This window comes from Mytilus galloprovincialis, chromosome 13 (genome assembly GCF_965363235.1).
Source record: "Mytilus galloprovincialis chromosome 13, xbMytGall1.hap1.1, whole genome shotgun sequence".
NCBI lineage: Eukaryota > Metazoa > Mollusca > Bivalvia > Mytilida > Mytilidae > Mytilus > Mytilus galloprovincialis.
Genome location: NC_134850.1, coordinates 20,289,209 through 20,301,011, shown reverse-complemented (window position 1 = coordinate 20,301,011; position 11,803 = coordinate 20,289,209). Strand labels below are relative to the sequence as shown.

The following is an 11,803-nucleotide window of genomic DNA, read 5'->3' as shown; positions in this document are numbered from 1 at the left end:
TCAATTAAATCTGCCTATAATAATCGCAACATATTCGATCTCATCCCCATGATCTGGGAAGATCTTTCATATTCACATGTTCTAACTTCACAAGCTGCATACTGTTACATAATAGCAATTATTCATATAAAATAAAATATATTTATTTATTTATATTGATAAGTTAAGAATTATCATATTGTAATAAGACACGGATCGAAATTTTTAAAAGGGTAAGGCAAAAACTTGAACAAGGTTACATAATTTTGGAGATTTACTTTATTCAAATTAAACGCGTACAATTATATAAGTAGCTCCATAAGAAAGGGGGTCTCTATTAGTCTATGGGTATAATTATACAAAAGTTATCTATTGTGATCAAGATGCCAATTAAGGCACAAGCGCTTTCTGAGTGGAGTCGACCCCCCCTTTTTTTTTGTCGTGTGTTTAATTTTTACTTGAAACTATCTTTCACATTTCATTTATCTAAAAACTCTAATCAATGCGATTCGAAATTAATAATAGGATATATATGTTACCCCTCTTTACCTACTTTTTACAAGGCAAGAAATATATTAAATTTGAATTAAAAAAAGTCACAAATTAAAAGTCTAAGAACAAAAAGGGCAAAGCTCAGTTTTGCGATAGTTTGTCTATGATAAATCAACTATCTTAATAAAAAACCAAGTTTGCATTGGTAATGAACAATTAATTCAAACTTGTAAAATTGATGGTCGAGTTGACAACTTGCATGTGTTTATATAGCAATACGTACGTATTTGATACAACTAAATAGAAAGGTACACATAAAAAGAACAAAGTACTTATTAAACAAAATAAAAACCCAGCAAATTCAACTATATCTATATGTCTTTCTGAGATTGTTTTTCATCTCACACCCCACCCCGCCCCACACCCATTTCCGAAAATTAATTTTGTATTTACATTGTGTCATAGACAAAATTTATTTATTCAAGCAGATTAACTGCGTTGTGGAATTCCTCTTTTGATGCTAGAGACGAGAAGATATAACGGCGAGCAACCGAATGAACGCTTATAATATAATTTTTTGTAACAGCAGCTCAACTGAGAATGAGTGCCACTTTTTCTCTCCACTGATCCTTTTACAATGACTTGAGACAGAGAGTACATTTAACAATATATTTTCTAACAATGAATTAATAGGTATAACCAACGACGAAAAGTCTTCTTTTTGATGACAAACAATCCTAGAAAGCTGGCTTTAAATATAGAGTGAAAGCGTTTAAGTTCGACCATCATGATAAACTTACAATTTTTATCATTCAGTTGACAGTAACAAGTGTATTTGTCTGTAGTTTTGCAATTTAAAAAGTTACTTCATAGTCAACCTGAATGATTTTTCGTTTCTTTATTATTTTATTATTTATTCAACAGGACATTGACTATGTCTTTTAATTATTTCATTTTTATTTATTTTTCAATTCCTCATGATGAATTAATTATTTGGAATTTAGCTGTTTTTTCCATTATTTTGTTTGAAATCGATGATGAAAGATCATACGTTTTTTTTTTGTTATTTTGAAAGTGACTTATATACGTAGACAATTGTTCGGGTGTTTTGTTTCATTGTTATTGCACATGTCACTTTAATAAATTACTTACTTACTGTATACAGTTGAGAATGGAAATTGGGAAAATGTCAAAGAGACAACAGCACAACCAAAGAGCAGAAAAAGCAGAAAGCCACCAATGGGTCTTCAATACAGCGAGAAAATCCCGCAAAAGGAGGCGTGCATCAGCTTACCCCTTAACAAAAACGTGTACTAGTTCAGTGATAATGGACGTCATACTAAATTCTGAAATATATAAATGATCTAAAATTAAAAATCACACAAGACTAACAAAGGCCAGAGGCGACGGGGTTAAACATATTTTTGAGAACTCGACCCTCCCCCTATACCTCAAGCCAATATAGACGCCACTGCTGGTGGAGATTTATTTCCCCGAGGGTACTTAGTATCACAAGCCCAGTAGTCAGCACTTATTCTGCTGACACGAATTGTCATTTTTAATAAATTTACTGTTCACAAATTTTTGAATTTTTTGAAATACTAAGGCTTTTTCTACCTCAGGCATAGATTACCTTAGCTGTATTTAGCAAAACATTTAGGAATATTGTTCTCAATGCTCGTCAACTTCGTACTTTATTTGGCCTTTTTAACTTTTTTGGATTCGAGCGTCACTGATGAGTCTTTTGAAGACGAAACGCGCGTCTGGCGTATGTACTAAATTTAATCCTGGTATCTATGATGAGTTCATTTACTGTTTATAGTTGAGAATGGAAATTGGGAAAATGTCAAAGAGACAACAGCACAACCAAAGAGCAGAAAAAGCAGAAAGCCACCAATGGGTCTTCAATACAGCGAGAAAATCCCGCAAAAGGAGGCGTGCATCAGCTTACCCCTTAACAAAAACGTGTACTAGTTCAGTGATAATGGACGTCATACTAAATTCTGAAATATATAAATGATCTAAAATTAAAAATCATACAAGACTAACAAAGGCCAGAGGCTCCTGGTGGGACAGGCTCAAAAATGTGACGGGGCTAAACATATTTTTGAGAACTCGACCCTCCCCCTATACCTCAAACCAATATAGACAAAAACAAACACAGAGCAATACGCACAGTAAAACTCAGTTCAAAAGAAGCCCGAGTTCGATGTCAGAATAGGTATAAAAAAGAAACAAAACCACAACGATACATAAATTAAGGTGGTACCCAACACCTGAGCTAAAATTAATTTGGCTCGTTTAATTTTCTTAAAATTTTGACAAAGTATTTACTTTGACCCTCTGACAAAAATATAAAAATTTCAAAATTTGAACCAACCGTTTAATCAGAAAAATTACCTGGTTTTATAGCAGTTTGACAAAAACTTATTTTGATCATTGAGAAGCTTAACATTCCTTTAACAACACAACGTCATTAAAACGTTCTGCTGATTTTACAGAGTTATCTCCCTGTAGTGTTAGGTACCACCTTAACAAAGGACTTCTAGTAGTTACTGACATGCCAGCTCCAGCTGATCCCATTTCCAATTAAACTGATTGAAATATTATGTCTTCATCATATAAATATCAATTATATATTTATTTATTATGTCCTATTTTATTTTGGAGTAAATACATAGATTTTTACTGAGGTTAGAAATGGAATATAGGTTATGAAATTTTAAACAAATCGGAGCCCTAAAATAAGATGAAATGAACTGGATATGTTATACAAACAGAAAATAAGGTAAATCTATGTAGAATTCAGTCGTATGAGTCACTAATAATTCAAACGAAAAAATAAAAATAATCTGATAGATTTATTTAAAAGGGTTCCCATATATTTGTTCATTTTTATGTAAATCAATCATTAATGAAAACATTTCACCCCTGGGTGTCTCTGATAAGGGTATTCGGCCATTACTGTCCTCCCTTCATGGGTATGTTACGTTTTATAATTATGCTGTTTCTGAACGTATGAGGGAGATAAAGAAATCATTTTTGTAAACATCTATTTTAACGTCCGTCTAAAAAATGGTCATACGTATACAAAATAAGTATTGTTGTCCTTCAGGTTAAGCTAGCTATAAAACCAGGTTGAATCCACATTTTTCTTCATAAGAAAATGCCTGTGCAAAGTCAGGAATATGACAGTTGTTGTCCATTCGTTTAATGAGTAGAAGCTATTTGATGACGGACTTTCTGCTTTGGATTTTCGTAGGAGTTCTTTTTTTGTTTTGTTTTACATTTTTTTCTACCTCATGCAATGATTCACTTGTTGAATATATCGAATTTGTAAGTGGAATATAAACAACCTAGTTTAGACAATCAGAAGACAATCTGGTTTCAGGTTTATGAGATTTTGACCCTCTATACAAATTCATATTCTGTATTTAAAAAGTTTAAATAACCTTTTTATTGATCGCTATACAACTGATTTTCCTTTACATTTTTTTTCTAACTTTAGAATAATAGTTACCCTTAAAATTAAAATAGAACACACTGGATATTTTATACCATCAGACATTTTAATGCAAGGTAAATCTATGTAGAATTGGGTCATATAAGTTAAAAATAATTTAATTGACAAATGAAATAATATGACAGCTTGATTACAGGTACTCATATATTTGTCATTGTTTTCTATGTAAATCAATCATTATTGACAACATATCACCCCTGGTGTCTCTGATAAGGGTAGTAGGCCATATCTGTCCTCAAATCATGGGTAAGTCATGATTTATAATAAACTGTATCTGGTTTTTATTTTTAGATTTATATCTCGAATTTGACATACGCTGTTATATCAGTACCAGAATCTCTGACAAACGAGACGATTTTAATTATGAAATTATCATTTCCCCTAACCCTTAATTCCAGCTTCACCTGCATATGGGATATATATATTCCAACTGATTCGGTATTCAAAAGCTTACAGCTGCCACTAAAAAATTGTTAAAAGATACCAATGTCTGATCGAGTAGAAAGTTAATGAATCAGGGTTATGTCAAAGAAAGTCTCGTCCTTTTTCTATAAAAAATTGATCGGAAGGTACCAATACCTTGTTGATAAATATTCTGTATCAACTTCACAAATAATACACGATGGTCTTGAAGTATAGATTCTTGGTATTGACGTTGTTTATCATCTTATTAACGTGTTACAGTATTCTTTTATGTGTCTTTATGATTATGAATTTTACTGTTTAATCTAGTTTTCATGAAATCCATTTGACGTGGCTCTAGCTGTACTTGTACATCCCGTCATTGTGTTATTGTGCCATGGTAAACTATCATCTACATAACGTGTTATAGTTTTCTTTTAATTATTTGTCCTTATGGATATTATATTTACTGTTTATAGTCTATTTTTGGCGGTATACATTTGGCGTGGCTCTGAACTTATACACCCTGTCTTTGTGTTTTTGTGCTATAGTAAATTTTGAAATTCTAGTTTTTTATATTTTGGATAATTTTTCTTGTCTGTATGCCTTTTTGTGTTTCTTTTTAACATATTTGTTTGTTTTGAAAGTGATTAAGATTATAACACAATATTGACTGCTGTACCCCTTTTTTGACTATATTTATTTGTTCACACATCGTTGTCAATATAATGAAATACAAATGATAGGCTAAGCTAGCTATAAAACCAGGTTGATCCACCATTTTCTATTCATCCGAAAATGTCTGTACCAAGTCAATCCATTCGTTTGATGTATTTGAGCTTTTGATATTGACATTTGATTACGGGCTTTCCGTTATTGATTTTCGTAGGAGTTGGGTAGTTTTGTTATTTTACTTTTTTCTACCTACTCTTATGATTCATTTGTTGAATATTTCGATTTTGAACTAAAAAATAGACACAACGTAGTAGACATTCAGTTTTCTGTTTTATAATAAGTTTTGAGATCTTGACCCACAATCTGTATTTGAAAGTTTAAATATCTTTTTTATTGATCTCTATACATAGCAACAATCACCACTGATTTTCTTTTACATTTTCTTCTAATTTGAGAATAATAGTTGCCCTTTAAATTAGATATGGATATTTAATTCCAACATAAAATCAGGTAAATCTATGCAAATTTCGGTCGTATGAGTAAATAATATTTCAAACGGCAAACAAAATAATGTGAAAAATAATTGATGGGTTCCCATATATTTTTCATTACTTTCTATGTTAATCGATACTTATTGACAACATTTCACCCCTGGGTGTCTCTGATAAGGATATTCTGCCATTACTGTTTCTGAGTGTTTGACTGGGGTTAAGTAAGTATGTCTTTTAACATCTCTTTTAATGTCCGTGTAATACATGGTCATTTGTATAAATAACGGTTTGATGTTGCAAGGTTAATACTCATCAAAGATATATTTACATTTTCCGCGATTTAAGATTGTTTTTCTTCTATCATCTATGAATATTTAAAACCCGAGGTGTAGCTGAGGGTTTAAAATGTTCATAAAACATGACCAAGTATTATCTTACCAATTTATAACATATTTACACCTTAGAACATACTCACCCCTTCTCGTCCAATGAAAAGTCATTTTTTTGTCCTCTAATTTTCATAGTACATGGTTTTCCATGCACTATGAAATGCTATACGTGAATGACTTTTCATTGTCAGGTAATTATAAGGAAAGTTAACTCTTAAAAGCTGCACTAACGAAGTGTACAATCCCCTAAGGCATTTTCCTTGGGAAAAAAGCCTACTGATTGAAGATGAAAGAGCAAGATTAAAATAAAAACATTTTGAATTTTGCAAAATTTCATGCATTTCCTCATGGTACACACAATAGAATACAAAAAAAATAAAATTGGTAAGGATACATAAAATGATATTTATTTAATTTATATACCTTACATTTGAGGGAATTATTTTTCTTTCCTTCAAAAAACACAATGCCAGACTGCTGATATATAAAGAAAAGGGTGGTTTTTGGAAAAACGCAATACATTTAAATTTATCAATAAAAAGTAAGGATTTAATGTTGAATGGTCTGAATTCAAATATTCATACAGTGAGTTTTATATCTATAAAAAAATCAAATTCCAAAAAGGGATTTATATAATATTGTGTTGCTTTTTAAAATAAAAAAAAATGTAAAGATACATGTGTATTAAAATTTACCTGAAGCAGAAATAAAACAATTTATCCTTCACACACTATGTCCGTGCTATTTCATTTCATTCATTGAAATGATCATTAATTAACTATGTTATATATTAAGTTCATTATAAAAAGTGAACTCTTATTTAGTTTTGAATATTACAATGGGAAAGGATAGTTTTGTAAGGTCACTCGAAAGTGTGAATATGTTCTAAATTGGTCAGACAATACTTGGTCATGTTTTATGAAGATTTAAGCCCTCGGCTTCGCCTTGGGCTTAAATCTTCATAAAACATGACCAAGTATTGTCTAACCTATAATTCGAGTGACATACCACAAATAAGCCATTCTCTGTAATAATCAAACTTTTGATTTAAGCTCACTTTTTGTGTTAACATGGTTAGTAAAAGGTGTTTAAATCATTTAATGGTAATTTCAACAAATGAAATGAGAGAAATGAGATAGGTTCGTGATAACAAAAAAAAAAAGATGAATTATTTAAGGAATGACTGCAATATTTTTTTCTGTCTATGAATAAATAACATAAAAAATTTGGTGCACACTGAATAACGCGCGTAGCGGGTTATTTAACAGTGTGCACCACATAAATAACAAAATAACGTCAGCCAATCAGAAGACGCGTTACATCCAAAATTAAATTATTCAAAAATGGAGGTACAAATTAATCTTGTATATACAATACTCGTTCGTTTTAAAAATCTTACAATATTATATCAATCATCTTTTCTAAAATTATATAATTTTTAATAATGACAAAACTTCTCTAATTGATTTTTATTGATCTTTGGGTAACGAACACAAATAATACATGTTTTTTTCATTAAACCTTTGTCACCTTTCTAATTTTCTTTGAGTGGAGTTTTTTGTGTGTGTGTGTACAATTAAATAATCTTTACAATGTTAAAATGTCAACCCAAAATGTTTTTATAGTTTTTTGTCCTGATTTCATTTATAATCATTAGACAAACAAACATGCAGTACTCTTCCGTTTGATCTTTTCTTTTGTTCTTTTCACTAGACAATAGCATAGGGGAATTGTACACTTCGTTAGTGCAATTTTTAAGAGTTCACTTTCATAATTAATTTACAATGAAAAGTCATTCATGTATAGCATTTTATAGTGCATAGAAAGCCATTTACATCTCAGCTCCTTTGTTCTATCAGGGGTGATTGAGCCGGATCACCCCTACCAGATTACACCAGCTAGAGTTTCCTTGTTCTGCATGCTTTCCTTTGTCCTGTAACTTTTTGGCGGAAATATTAAATCCACAATAAAACTTAGACAGATTTATACGGAAAAGACTAACTTTCAAAATTTGTGTTGAAAAAATCTAGTGTCTATGCAGGGATTCGAACTCAAGATCTTTAGCATGTAACTCCACATATCAAACCCCTAGACTGGATACAAAGTCTCAGTAATTTAACATATTCAAAGGAAACAAGATAACTCGCCCAACACCAATTCTCCATACTTTTTCACCAACTCGCCCACTTTTAAAAAAAGCGACCCACTCTAGTACTATCTAAGTGAAGATTGTCTCCGATAAATGGGATAAGATGTCACGACTAAATTCATCGTAGATTTTCTATTTTTAATAAGTCGGGCGAGTTGGCAGACCTTTATTAAATGGGATTTTAACCTTTTGCATAAGTTGGCGAGTTGGTAAACAAGAGTAGGGCGATCTTTTTAGAAAGTGGCGATTAAGTGTGGGGCCGATTGGCCAGTGACCCTATACGCTGATATCTATTATTCTAGTATCAAATCATGAATGGATACAATATAAAGTGTTGCCAATAGTCTAGCAAGCATAGTGGACAACGGAGTTTATTAATTATTTACGTAATATATCTTAGTACTAGTATATATATGAGCTGATCTGTAATAATAACATCTCCATGCCTTATATATCATGTACTGTAGTACGCCGCTAGATTAAAACTGACGAGGAAAGGTAACACACGGCCACTGAAAGCTTTATTTTGTAGAGCCAAGGTGGTCGTGTGGTCTAGCGGGACGGCTGGAGTACAGGCGATTTGGTGTCACGATATCACAGTAGCATGGGTTCGAATCCCGGCGAGGGAAGAACAAAACATTTGCGAAATCAAATTTACAGATCTAACATTGTTGGGTTGATGTTTAGACGAGTTGTATATACATAATGTACACAGCCATGTATCACCATCATTGATGGCGATCCGATGGATAAATCTGTTGTATAGTTGTCACTGACTCAGACCACATGCAATAACTCCAAATAACGAAACCATGATGTATATTATTATTATAGGTACAACTTAGCTAAAATAATGTAAACCTTATACGAACAAGAGCTATTATATGGTTGACATGAATGTAAACTGAATAAATGAATAACTCGATCATGAACGACCTTGTCTGCCAGGAACAAAAAAAAAACCAACAAAACAATGATGGGATAAACTGGAAACCTGGGTCTGACCCAATTACGAGTCATCCTCGGACGTCTTTTGTTTTGAAAACATATAAATACATGTATCATAGTATATTCATAATATGAATGGAACTTTAATGTTGCCCTGTCTGCGGCTGGCTAGAAATATCTAGAAAGTGATAGTCTCAGAGATAAAATTTCCCGCTATAAAATTAATCACATGTCTTATACCTATAGTGACGTAAACTTATAAAACAATACGCTAGTTACTTACATACAATAAGTTCACGCTATAATAACGAAACGTGAGAAATTATTCTTTTACATACGTTTAATAGTTTTTGACCGTAATTTCTTTTATGCACAATTTCCACTTGTACCTGTGTAACATAGTTTCTAGATAAATTTTCATAGCCAATTAAAACATGTATCATCGTCTGCGCTTAATTAAAAAAAGCCAGCTAGTTATTCATCCAGTATAATATAGTTTGGTAAACTATCAGTTTTGGCATTAAAAAAACAATATATACTGTCTTTGGTTTTTATATTGAACGTCCCATTTTTTAACTAATCCCATGATTCACTTGTTGAATATATTGAATTTACAAGTGGAATATAAACAACATAGTAAACATTCAGTTTTCTGGTCTATAATAAGTGTTAATATCTTGACCTACAATCTGCATTTAAAAAGTTTAAATATCCTTTTAATTGAATGCAATACATAGCAACACCCATCAGTGACTTTCTTTAGAATTTAGAACAATTGTTACCCTTAAATATAAAATCTTATAGACTGGATATTTTATACCAATTGAACATAAATTCAGGTAAATCTATGTAAAATTTGATATAAGAGACAATAATAAGTCAATCCATAAAAAATATGATGTAAGATAAACGAAGGGTATCCACATATTTTTCATTACTTTCTATGTAAATCAATCATCATTGTCAACATTGCACCCCGTGTGGCTCTGATAAGGGTACTCGACCATTTCTATCGTCCATTCTTGGGTATGTCACGAATAATAATTTTGAAAGGTATCCACATAGTTTTCATTACTTTCTATGTAAATCAATCATCATTGTCAACATTGCACCCCGGGTGTCTCTGATAAGGGTACTCGGTCATTACTATCATCCATTCTTGGGTATGTCACGAATAATAATTTTGAAAGGTTCCCACATATTTTGTATTACTTTCTATGTAAATCAATCATCATTGTCAACATTGCACCCCGGGTTTCTCTGATAAGGGTACTCGGCCATTTCTATCATCCATTCTTGGGTATGTCACGAATAATAGTTTTGCTGATTTTGAACCTTTGACTGAGATAAAGAAATTAATTTTGTTAACAATTATTTGAATGTCCGTCTTATACATTGTCATACGTATAAATAACATATTACAGTTGTTGGGTAATTAGGATTGACATCAAAAGATCAATGTAGGATGAAAAAAACGAATTCATATAGTTTTGTGGTTGGGGGTCAAAATCTCTGCAAGTTTTGTTTATCCTACATTGATTTTCAGATTAAAGAATATGGATTTAAGTTCGGCCCTACAGTGAAAAAACTATGTGTATTAAGGTTTTATTTATCATACATTGAACTTTTAATGTCGTCCCTTATTCATCAAAGATAAAGGTCGATCGATGTTACTTTAAAAAGACAAAAAGACACCATGAGGTCAACATGTTATCATCGGCCAATAGATCTTTACAATATGTAAAGATATGATCATGCTTGAGTCATGCACATACCTACATCTTTCCGTCCAATTGAATCGCTTGAATTTGTCTTCTTATTTTCTAACTAACTGTTTCATAATAAATTGAAAATTTTGCATAACTTTAGTTTTACTGTGAAATGTTTTCAAAACGTGTAAATCTCTCACTGTGATTTGGTTGTGGTCAAGTATTTTAAACTGAGCTAAAGAGGAAACGCTGATGAGGTTTAATGAATGTGAATTCCAAAGTACAACAGTGAATGGGGAAAATGTTGAATGTTCGATATTGAATAGTATCGATAATTGCTGTGCTGGTGTTATTTGGCATGAATTATGTTCAGTTTTACGTCTTTTCGTACTCGTTTAATAAGGGGGATTCTGATTGCGTAATTCGTCAATAAAAGCAAGTGCTCGACTTGTAAAACTTTTTTCATTATTACTGGTTTAAACATTTTTTTAATCTAACTTTACATTTGCATTTACTGAAAACTTAATTAAGTAATTCAATCGGACGTCTATTGTCTAAAGGTATGTAGATCTACCTGTACAAGTAATAAGTTATCATTAGCCGAATATCCATCAGGGCTTGAAAACTGTACCCTTTGGATTATAATACAAAAAGACTAAGGGGTAAATGATTGTAATTGCAAACGAAAATGACGGCGGCTAAAAAAAAACCGAAAATAGAAAAACGATTATTTTTACAATGGCGGGTATCATTTGACGATGGCGGAAGATGATTTAACGATGTCGGGCCACCATCATTAAACAGGCCATGGTGATCCCTGGATTTTGTAGTGAAATGGCGAATCTTGTTTTTTTGAGTGACTGTGGTGAAGGATAACGATTTGGATCTACAGCTAGAAGTTTGTGTGTGATTTTGTACTTTATTTTACTCGATTGATTGTTTCCTCGATTTTGAAGTGTCTTTCATTCAAAATGGCCAATCATGGAAGAGACATTTAGTACGTTGTGTTATGGTGACGGCGCGTGTTAGCTGCTCTACCTTGTACT

At 31.9% G+C, this 11,803-nt stretch overlaps 1 protein-coding gene across 1 annotated transcript in view; it reads left to right on the top strand.

Annotated features, from left to right (window-relative positions):
• The first annotated feature begins 4,004 nt into the window (after nucleotides 1-4,004).
• LOC143056112 (uncharacterized) overlaps nucleotides 4,005-11,803 on the top strand; it is a 39,631-nt gene continuing 31,832 nt past the window's right edge. Inside the window, exon 1 of the mRNA XM_076229193.1 lies at nucleotides 4,005-4,050. The gene's annotated coding sequence lies outside the window, so the exon portion shown is untranslated. The remainder of the gene's footprint in view (nucleotides 4,051-11,803) is intronic.